Consider the following 9,634-nt stretch of genomic DNA (forward strand, 5'->3'; position numbering starts at 1 on the left):
ATGAAAACTGTATGAAATGCAAGTCCTTCTCAAGCTGTGAAGTTATCTCTAAGTTTCAACCCACGATGACGTCACCTCTAAGTTTGTAAGCTGCTGTTTCGAAGCCTGGAGTTTATAAGTTGTAGTCCAGTCTGTCAATCACACAGACGGCTTCCCCGATTCATCCACAGATTTATGGCCTGTTTTCCTCTAAATGGGAGCATCATTTAAAAAAAGATCATGTTATATTGAAGGAGACTTGAAGCTGCAGACTGAGACCACAAACTCATTAGGAACTTATAGTTATTAGGAATTTACTGATCCAATAAGGTCAGGGAGAAGGAGGGACTTTTTCCTATTCACTTCAATACAATCTGACTTCTTATATAACACAGGATTTGTTTTTCAGCCTTGTGTCTACATTCATTTTTACTAACGGCCTCTGATTTCTGCAGAATTAACACCCAACAGGAAGGACAATCAGCTGATGAGCTGATGGCAGATGAGACGTGGAGAAGGTCGGACACCAGGGAGGTACGTCGTTATTCATTATTTTATTGATTCAGTTTATGTCAGTTATTATAGATATATTTTTACACACATACACATAAATATAAAGTACATGTTATACAAATAGAAATAAACACTTTCAGGTGTAAATGTGTGGGATTCTCACCTTTTAGTCTGTGTTTTCACTCTGAGACAATAAAGATTCAGGGAAACGATACGAAGCTGCTTCGATGTCAAATTAAGCAACTAAAGGGTCAAATCTGGGAATCAAATCTGTTCACCCAGTGTCTAAGAGCGCTGCTGTTCAAGATAAAAAAGGCAATTTAGGCAGGAGAAGATAAGAAGGCACATTAGTCACACCGGACGAAATTCAACACTCAGCAAGTCTAAACTGGGGCTGTGTTACTGTGTTGGCTCTGCAGACTCCCCTGTTGAAAGAAGTGATGAAAACATGAAAACAGCCCTCAGCTGCTTCCAACCTCCACTTTTCATTGTTCGCTGCGTACAGAGCCCGGCCCTGCTGATAAGCTAAAGCAACAGCATAAACTGGGCCCTCGTTGTATTTATGCAGATTTTAGTAATCTCAAACAAAAGTATTACTTCTCAGAAATATCAACCTCACAGTCTTAAAGATGAATCCGAGTCAGGTAATTAGGCTCATTTCCAAAGTTCACTTTAGTATGACCTGTTAAAAACAAACATGAGTGCCAGCCGGAGTCATCTTAGAGCTCTGCTCCTCCCAAAAACACATTTGGCTGCTCACATCGGTTCTGAGGAAATTAAAACTTGACAGCTGAATCTGTAAAGGAACATGAAAGCAGCTTAGACGGGCTGTTTTTTTTTTTACTGTACCGAACATCGTTTATCAGCCAACTTTACTTTAAGCATCAAAACTTTAGGGAGGAAAAACAGCCTGTGGTGTGCCCAGTTATTCATATTTTATCCAAAGCGGTTATCGGTATTATAAAAGTGGCGTTTTTAAGGTTTGTTTTTGTTTCTGTTGTGTTCCACTTTCAGTAAACATGTGTGTGTCTTTCCTTCCTCCTTTGACTGACAGCCAGCACAATAACTGAATGAGCTCCAGGATCCAACAATTCACAAGGTGGACAAAATCACCAAGTAAATGATGTTTAAAAGACGCTCCCTGCTGATTGACAATCAGCAAGTTTGTAACTTTGTAAGTTAAATTAGAAAATGTAAAAGCTCCACCATTAAAAAAGACATTTGAGATAAATGGCAAACTGATTGGAGTTCAGCGTGACAACAGCTGCTTTAAAATCAGGCAGTTAATGCATTCAGAAACAAAAGTTATGATGAGTAGAGCCGGTAGATCTTCCACAGAGCTGCAGACTTTGTTGTTTGTGTTGAGGTGTGAGCTGTCAAATTGATCAGTTGTTATGAATAAAATTTGCGTTGAGTTGACTCAACACAAATGAAAAGTGTTTCCTGGGAACCTCCTTAGAGCGTTGATCTGCTGTCATACTGTCATGCTGAACAAATCCCTCCGTTTTTGTTTTAGATGTTGTTCCACAGAAGGGTTGGGACTACGATGTGCAGATATGGAGACATGAAAACAAGAGAGCTGCTAAATGAATCATTTCTTTCTAAGCCAACTAATCTGAACTCCAGGCCGGTCGTCACATCACAACAGCATTGAAATGGCTCTGAGATTACTGAGGACTTCTGGAACAATGACGTTTTTTATTAACCTCTAATTTTTCAGGAAAATGCCACTTTATATCACCGACTTCAGAAAAACGCATTTCTGCACCAACAAACTCCTACATATGTGTGAAACCATTATTTCATATTAGAAATCTACATTTCTGCTTTTTTTAAATGGAAAGTATGACGGACAGACAGGTAGATCGACAGATAGACAGACAGATAGATAGATAGACAGCTAGATAGACAGATAGACAGATAGATAGACAGACAGACAGAAAGACAGACAGATAGATAGATAGACAGCTAGATAGACAGATAGACAGATAGATAGACAGACAGACAGACAGATAGCTAGACAGATAGACAGACAGATAGACAGACAGACAGACAGACAGACAGACAGATAGATAGACAGACAGACAGACAGACAGACAGACAGACAGACAGATAGATAGACAGATAGACAGACAGACAGACAGACAGATAGATAGACAGATAGACAGACAGACAGATAGACAGACAGCTAGATAGACAGATAGACAGATAGATAGACAGACAGACAGACAGACAGACAGATAGATAGATAGACAGCTAGATAGACAGATAGACAGATAGATAGACAGACAGACAGACAGACAGATAGCTAGACAGATAGACAGACAGATAGACAGACAGACAGACAGACAGACAGACAGACAGACAGACAGACAGACAGATAGACAGACAGATAGATAGACAGACAGACAGACAGATAGCTAGACAGATAGACAGACAGATAGATAGACAGACAGACAGACAGATAGACAGACAGACAGACAGACAGACAGACAGACAGATAGACAGACAGACAGACAGACAGACAGATAGACAGACAGATAGAGAGACAGACAGACAGACAGACAGATGCAGTGGGCAAACATGTCACAAGACATTTCCACAGGATTGATGCCTGCGTGGGGAACGACTGGGTGTGTCGGAGATAACACCTCCTGATAAAACCTGCCCAGTGGGCTCGTGGAATGCAGAAATCAGCTGGCTGTTTGAGGACACACTGACTGGATCAGAGCACTGAGCTGTTTCAACAGCTAATAAACAGTCACAGCGGAACATTACCTGGAGAATCAAACCAGATTTAGTGGTTGTAGCCGGAGAAACAGATCTCATTTCCTTCAGATTTGAATATTTTTGTGACAGCGAGAACAGATTGGCACCATTATTTTTCCTGATCTCTTCACATCGTGATCCATGTAAGCAGAGAAACATATCTGAAAACATTTAGGAAAAGGGCTTTTTTTGCCACCATCTCACCTGTTGCACAATCCTTCCTGCCACCAGCTTTGGCTGCAGATGTTTCAGCACTTTTTGTGTAATCCATCTGGCAAACAAACAAACCTGTTAGAGGTGTTCTGGAGGATTTTGTAACACACCTGTTAATCCTTTGGTACACATTGTACAGTTCAGGTTTGGGTGACAGCAAAAGAGCCTTGATGACTTGAAATAATTAGTTTTTAAAGACAAGTGGACAGATATTAATGAAGTTTTGGGCAGAGTGAACTGGGTGTGTTGTTGACATGAACGCACAATGGAAACAGTTTTGGAAACATTCCTGACCTGATGAATTCACTGCTTACAGACCAGGAAGGTCTGAGCAATTTCCTGCAGGACTTTTAACAATGTGGAGAGCTAAAGGAAGACATCCTCTCATCATAAGTGGGCAATGAATGATAAACGACAGAGAACAGGCACCATAACACAGCAGGAAGCTTTTATTTCTATAAATAAAATGAACGAATACAGAAATATTGAACAGATTCAGTCATATTCCTGCAGCAGAAGGATAAAATGTCTCCTTAAAGCAGCGGCCAGCCAGCACTTTAGAAGTGAAAGCTGTTTGACTCAGAGTGAACTTTAAAAAAGAAAGCTGCTCATTTTGAAATTGATGGCAGATCTGGTGGAAAATCAGAAAAATGAGCGAACATGTCTTAAAGGATCTTTTATGCCTCTCTGTGTGAACGTCCCCTCTGGGAGTTCACTGGCTTTTGTGTTGGCATCCAACTCCGGTGCCGCTTTTGCTTTCAGGACAGGACCTGGATCTGATTCTCTGCAGATCTGAGAACAAGCCAGAAAAAAGGTGAATGTTTGCACTGTGAATCGGCGACACACGATTTAGAATCTTCAAGATAGATATACATACTTTATTTATCCTGACAGAGTCACAAAGGTCTGTTGCTCACTTACATACAATCAATTCAATCAAGATTTTCTAACAGCATATGTATTAGACTCCTCGGTGAAAGTGTGAGCTGCTGTTTTAGTTTGATGATGTATTGCGTGCTAATTGACATTGCAGGTTTAAGACCTGACCAAACCTGCAGGCTACAGTTCAAGAGAAGGATGAATACTAAAATGGCATTTACTCAGAACTGGCTCGCTGGCAGGGGGCCATATCTTTATCTAAAACAATCAGCATGTACGGACACATAAGAACAATCCTAATTTGGCTCAGCACTCGACCTTTTAATCATTTCCAGTGAAGTAATTCATTCGATAAAATTGTTTGTTTGGCAGCTGAGAACTTAATCATTAAAGTATGCAACATGGTTAAAGGCTGTACATCTCTGAAAACCATCCAAGTTTTAGAAAATACGACCACAAACTCTCGAACCTGAGTTGCAGCGCCCACAAGCATTATGAGGTCACAGTAAAGTTGACCTCTGACCTTTTGGATGTAAAATTTCTGGGATGTGGTTTTGTGAGGTCAGAGCGCCCTTGACCTTTGACCTGACAAATCAGCTCACCCCTTGAGTCTCAGTGCTTTAATGACCGGCGGGCGACAGTTCCATTGGTTGTAAAAAGAATTCAAACTGCATTGAAGTCTATGGGAAAATGGCCCAGATTCCTCTGGTTTCCTCTGTTTTTATCAAAGCCAAAATTGTCACGTCCAGTTTTGAATCTCAAGGATATTTTTTCTCAGGGATCCAATTTGGGTGTTAAAATCCATCAGAGCAAAGAAGAGAGTGACTTGTGATGCCAAACTTTTCTGCTTTGTTTAACTCAGAGTTCTGAGGTATCCCCCGTTTCACTGCTGCCTCGTGAAGTTGATTAGAAATAAAATCAATCCTGTAGCTTAGCGGTCTGTTGTTCGACCAAACAAATGAGTTTAATTTGTTTCCCTTGAAGGAAATAACTGAAATATCAGACCTATAATCTAGTATAGTATAGTATAGTTTCACATTTTATGAACACCATCTATTTTCTATTTAATTCTGATCAGTCACGTTCAAACATCACTTTGCTTTTTCTTGTAGACATTTGAGTCGTTGGAATGAACCTCTCATGAGCTCAAATACAAATACGCAGTTAAAGGTCTTGTTTCTGCTTTGTTTTGAAATAAAAAAAATATATTTTCAGAAATATCTCTGAAGATAATTACAGATATTGTTCACGCATAAAATGCATATGTGACAGTGAATTGAATGATGAGAAATGTGCACACATTACAAAATATCTAACCTGCCAAACCAACTGTGAGTGTCAGGGAGAAGATTTATTGGGGGTCGATCCTGCAGAGCAGCGTTACCCACTAACCGTCAGACTGCAGTGACTTCAGAAAAATGCATTTCTGTGCCAACGAACTCTGAGACTATTATTTTCTCATTAGAAATCAAGATATCTGCCTAACTGTATTTAATTTGAAGATTTGACCTTCACTGCACACCTGACTGCCATTTCACTGTGGATTACTGAGGATTACGTGAGGTTTGCTTTTGCTTTTGCTTTTGCGTTTGTTATCATTAACGTTTTTGCGCCGGATGCCAAAAACATATTCAGCTTTTAAATGAATCAGAGGAATCTCACAAAAAAAAAAAACAAAACAAAACAACCAAACAAACAAAAAACCTCTTGGGCGGTCAGTTTGTTCTTTGGAAGTCCATTAGAGTGTCAGTCGTCAGGGTGTGATTACAGAAAATCTGTTTGTATAGTTAAAATCTTGTTAGTCCTCCCGTGTCACATTTCTGATTTGTTTTGTTTCCCTTCTGATTGTTGAAGTTTGTAGCAGAGCTGCTGTCTGATCTACTGTCTGCATGTGTCACCAAAACAGCACGACACAAACTGGTTGTGTTTAACTCACCGTGATTATTTGGTCACGTCGTGTTCTACACGACTGCCTTCAAATGGTGGATTCATCATCATGAACTAATGTCTCTTTTCTGAAAGCTCGTGTCTGAAATAACAGACAGACATTTATTCTACTTCTTCATTCGGTGGTGAAATGTGTCATGCAAACGTCCAGAGAAAGAACCCCTCTTTCCTCCTCAACCTGGAGAAAGTTTCCCACCTGTTTTACCTTTAACCTCGACAAACTGTTTCCACCTCCACATTAATCACAACACGCTGTCACTGTGTTGTGACTCACGTCTTTGCACCTGGTTTGTGTGACTTCAAACAGATGGTGTCTCTCTCTGTGATGAAACTGTGTTTAATGTATGATGCAAAGCCACTCCTGGTATTCTCTGTTGAAAAGCTGCCAGACTTGGGGAAAGCACACAGACACAGGTCTCTGGATTCAGGAGGATCGGGCTCTGCTCGTCTCAACCTGGCTGGTGAGATAAGGAACAGAGGCGTCTGTGTGCACCGTTCACATTCACTGGACATACGAAGAGAAATTATTTACTGTGCATCAATAAAAGACAAAGAAGTTTAAAGTCCCCCGTGTTTGACCGGAGTAATCTTTATCACTCCTCTGTATGCATTCTATGATCTCCTAACTTTTGTTTGACGTTTTTCTTTCAGAGCACAATGGACTGCAGGAATTCCTGGCATCCTGAGCGGACGGTCTGAGGAAGAGAGGCTGGTCTCCAGGAGGAGGAGGAGGGACTAAGCAGCTGGTCTTCTCTATATCTGATCAGTGGGGCAGGAGGATTACCACTGAGATGTTGGGCGTGCTTCAAAACCTTAATTTCCCCCGCAGCTGCTGAGTCAGCCTTCTACCCAGCACGGATTTGTCACATTGCACATCTGCTCACTCAGGTAAGAGTGGATTTCTTGTAAATGGGTGACGGCAGATTTGATTTATTTCTAAAGAGGAGGATTGAGCTTCTTGTTTTATTTGCTGCCAGGCTGTGGTGAAATTCTCACAGAAATTAAACGAGCATTTACTTTATTTGAGTTCCATCTGTTGGACTAAAAAAGTGCTGTGAAAGACAAAATCTGAGGAAATAACTGTCCTGCGCTTTGGCCAACACCCCTCTGATAAAATGGGAAAACAAACATTCCTCTCTCATTACCTTTGCCCACAGTTGCTCCAGTAATGTTTTAAAGCTGGCCTGAATCCATTCTATCAAGTCTGAACATAAACTGGTGGGCTGATTCATTCCTGTTTCACGACATCTGAAGTGGTGTCAAATGTTCACCACAGATCAGATATTTTATAGCTGAACCCGAGAAGTTGGTGTGTTGACATGCTGTACAGGATTAATCACCAAAATGTTTTCTTTGGCCAGCAGCTACACAAGAAAGAAATCACCGAAGTGGCTGTAACTTAAATCTGCATTCTTCACATAGGTCCATTTAAAATTTTCATTCAAATACATCTGTATGGAGATTTACTGTGAAAGGGTCAAAATCATGACTTGGTTAATTCACAGTGATGTCATTAGAATTGGAGCTGTGGTGACTAGTTGAATGGTGAGAAAATCGTTTGCAGGTACTTTGATAAAGGATTAGGTGTTAACTTTTTTTGTGTAACGCAGTGAATAAATATTTTGGACTGTTGCCTGGAGAGGAAAATATCTTTAGAGATAATCTTACATTACCTGTAGCCTTAAGTTGTTGACAAAACGTGAGACAAGAGATGTGATGGCAAGACTGTTTTATTTAAAAATACAACAAAGGTAAAAACCTGCTTTTATTTCAGAATACAACCTGAAAGATTGAGGTTTAATTAATGTAATTTAAAGGCTTTTTGTATGTATGACCACTGCTGTATTTAAATCTAATACCTGTCTCAGAGGAGGAAAGTAAAAGCCTTTACTGTGACCAGCAGCTGTGCGTTAACAGCGTGCAGGAAAAGTTTAATGCAGGTAATGTATTTGCCTTAAAGGCAAGATAAGCATAGTTGTGTAATAACTGTGAAGAGTCAAACATTTACGCAGTGGGTGACATCAACAGCAGGAAATATAACAGCATGACTGCTGTTGCTGTTGAAAGGCTCATGTCTATTTCACAATCAGGTTACTTTGGCATTAAGCTTTCGACACCATGTAGTCATCAGTGAAACCTGGTGACCTAATGTGTTGCGCTGCGAATAGTGAAATAGCACACACCTTAAATCCGCTGAGGTTGTAAATGAAAAGAATATTTTCAATCACAAGAAGCTCACACCCTCCTGTGAAAGATGCCTCAGAAGCAGCTGATTGGGGGCATTATTCCAGCAGTAGGTGACATGGAAAAAATAACAAAGTGAAAGAATAGAGCCAAACTTCCAGTTACGCGTTAAAACAATGAGCTTTTATAAGAGCTGAATGCTTCTCCCTTTCTTTCCTCACTCCCACTGACGTATAAAAAGGCAAACTAAGCTATCATTAAGACGGTGGAAGGCTTTTTTTCCTTTTCTGGGAAGTGCTCATTTAACAGTGCTCAAACTTTCCTTTGCATTTCTCATCTTCACTTTTACTTTTTAAGATCTTAACATATTAAACTTTTACTGCTTTGCTCTCTGCTGTAAATGAGTCAACCCTACGAAGATACGTGCTTTATGGCATTTTGGTTTCGCTTTCCTCTTCAGCATTTTGTTTTATATGTACGGCTTGTTTAAGACTCTGTCAAACATGCTAATCCTAAATATGTTTGTGAGCTGCAGATTTGACAAAGAAGAAACTTCCCTCCCCAAACATCCCTACAGGAGCGGAGGCCTGGGTGTCTTTGGACGTTGGAGAAGCCTGTACCATCATATGATCTGAGGCTGCACAGAAGCAGGACACACAAAAGGTGTGTTGTGCAGCTAGACGATGACCATGTTGTAAAACAAATCTTATCAGCGAAATTATAATTCAGCTCTCAGGTTTCAGAGGGCATAAAGCAATCATAACATCCTGTACTCATTTATTTTATATTTTTTGGATTTACATTTTCATTTTCTGAAAGTCTGATTGAGTGATGCATTTAGTTTTGAAAACTTTATTGTTTTACTTTTGGATTGTTGACAGAATTGATCTACTTCAATGATGCAAATTAGACACATCTCTTGTTTTAACACAACAGGTCCAGAATGACCACAACACAGATCTAAATAGATTTAACTGCAGTAGAAGAAGAATACACTGGTGATACTTTAATTCCAATGTTTCGTCCAACTGTGTCTTGATAATTATCTTTAGAAATGGTGGAAACAACATAATTTAATTTTACTTAAATGCAGTGTATGTAATATCCAAACCCAGTGAAGCATATGTTTCTATATCACACTGTTGTTTAG

At 39.9% G+C, this 9,634-nt stretch overlaps 1 protein-coding gene across 2 annotated transcripts in view; it reads left to right on the forward strand.

Annotated features, from left to right (window-relative positions):
• Nucleotides 1-7,048: 7,048 nt before the first annotated feature.
• Nucleotides 7,049-9,634, forward strand: part of eppk1 (epiplakin 1) — a 32,003-nt gene continuing 29,417 nt past the window's right edge. For both annotated transcript variants that reach the window (XM_029514929.1, XM_029514930.1), the window contains exons 1-2: nucleotides 7,049-7,188; nucleotides 9,020-9,147. The gene's annotated coding sequence lies outside the window, so the exon portion shown is untranslated. The remainder of the gene's footprint in view (nucleotides 7,189-9,019; nucleotides 9,148-9,634) is intronic.

Source organism: Echeneis naucrates, chromosome 11 (assembly GCF_900963305.1).
Source record: "Echeneis naucrates chromosome 11, fEcheNa1.1, whole genome shotgun sequence".
Classification (NCBI taxonomy): Eukaryota; Metazoa; Chordata; class Actinopteri; order Carangiformes; family Echeneidae; genus Echeneis; species Echeneis naucrates.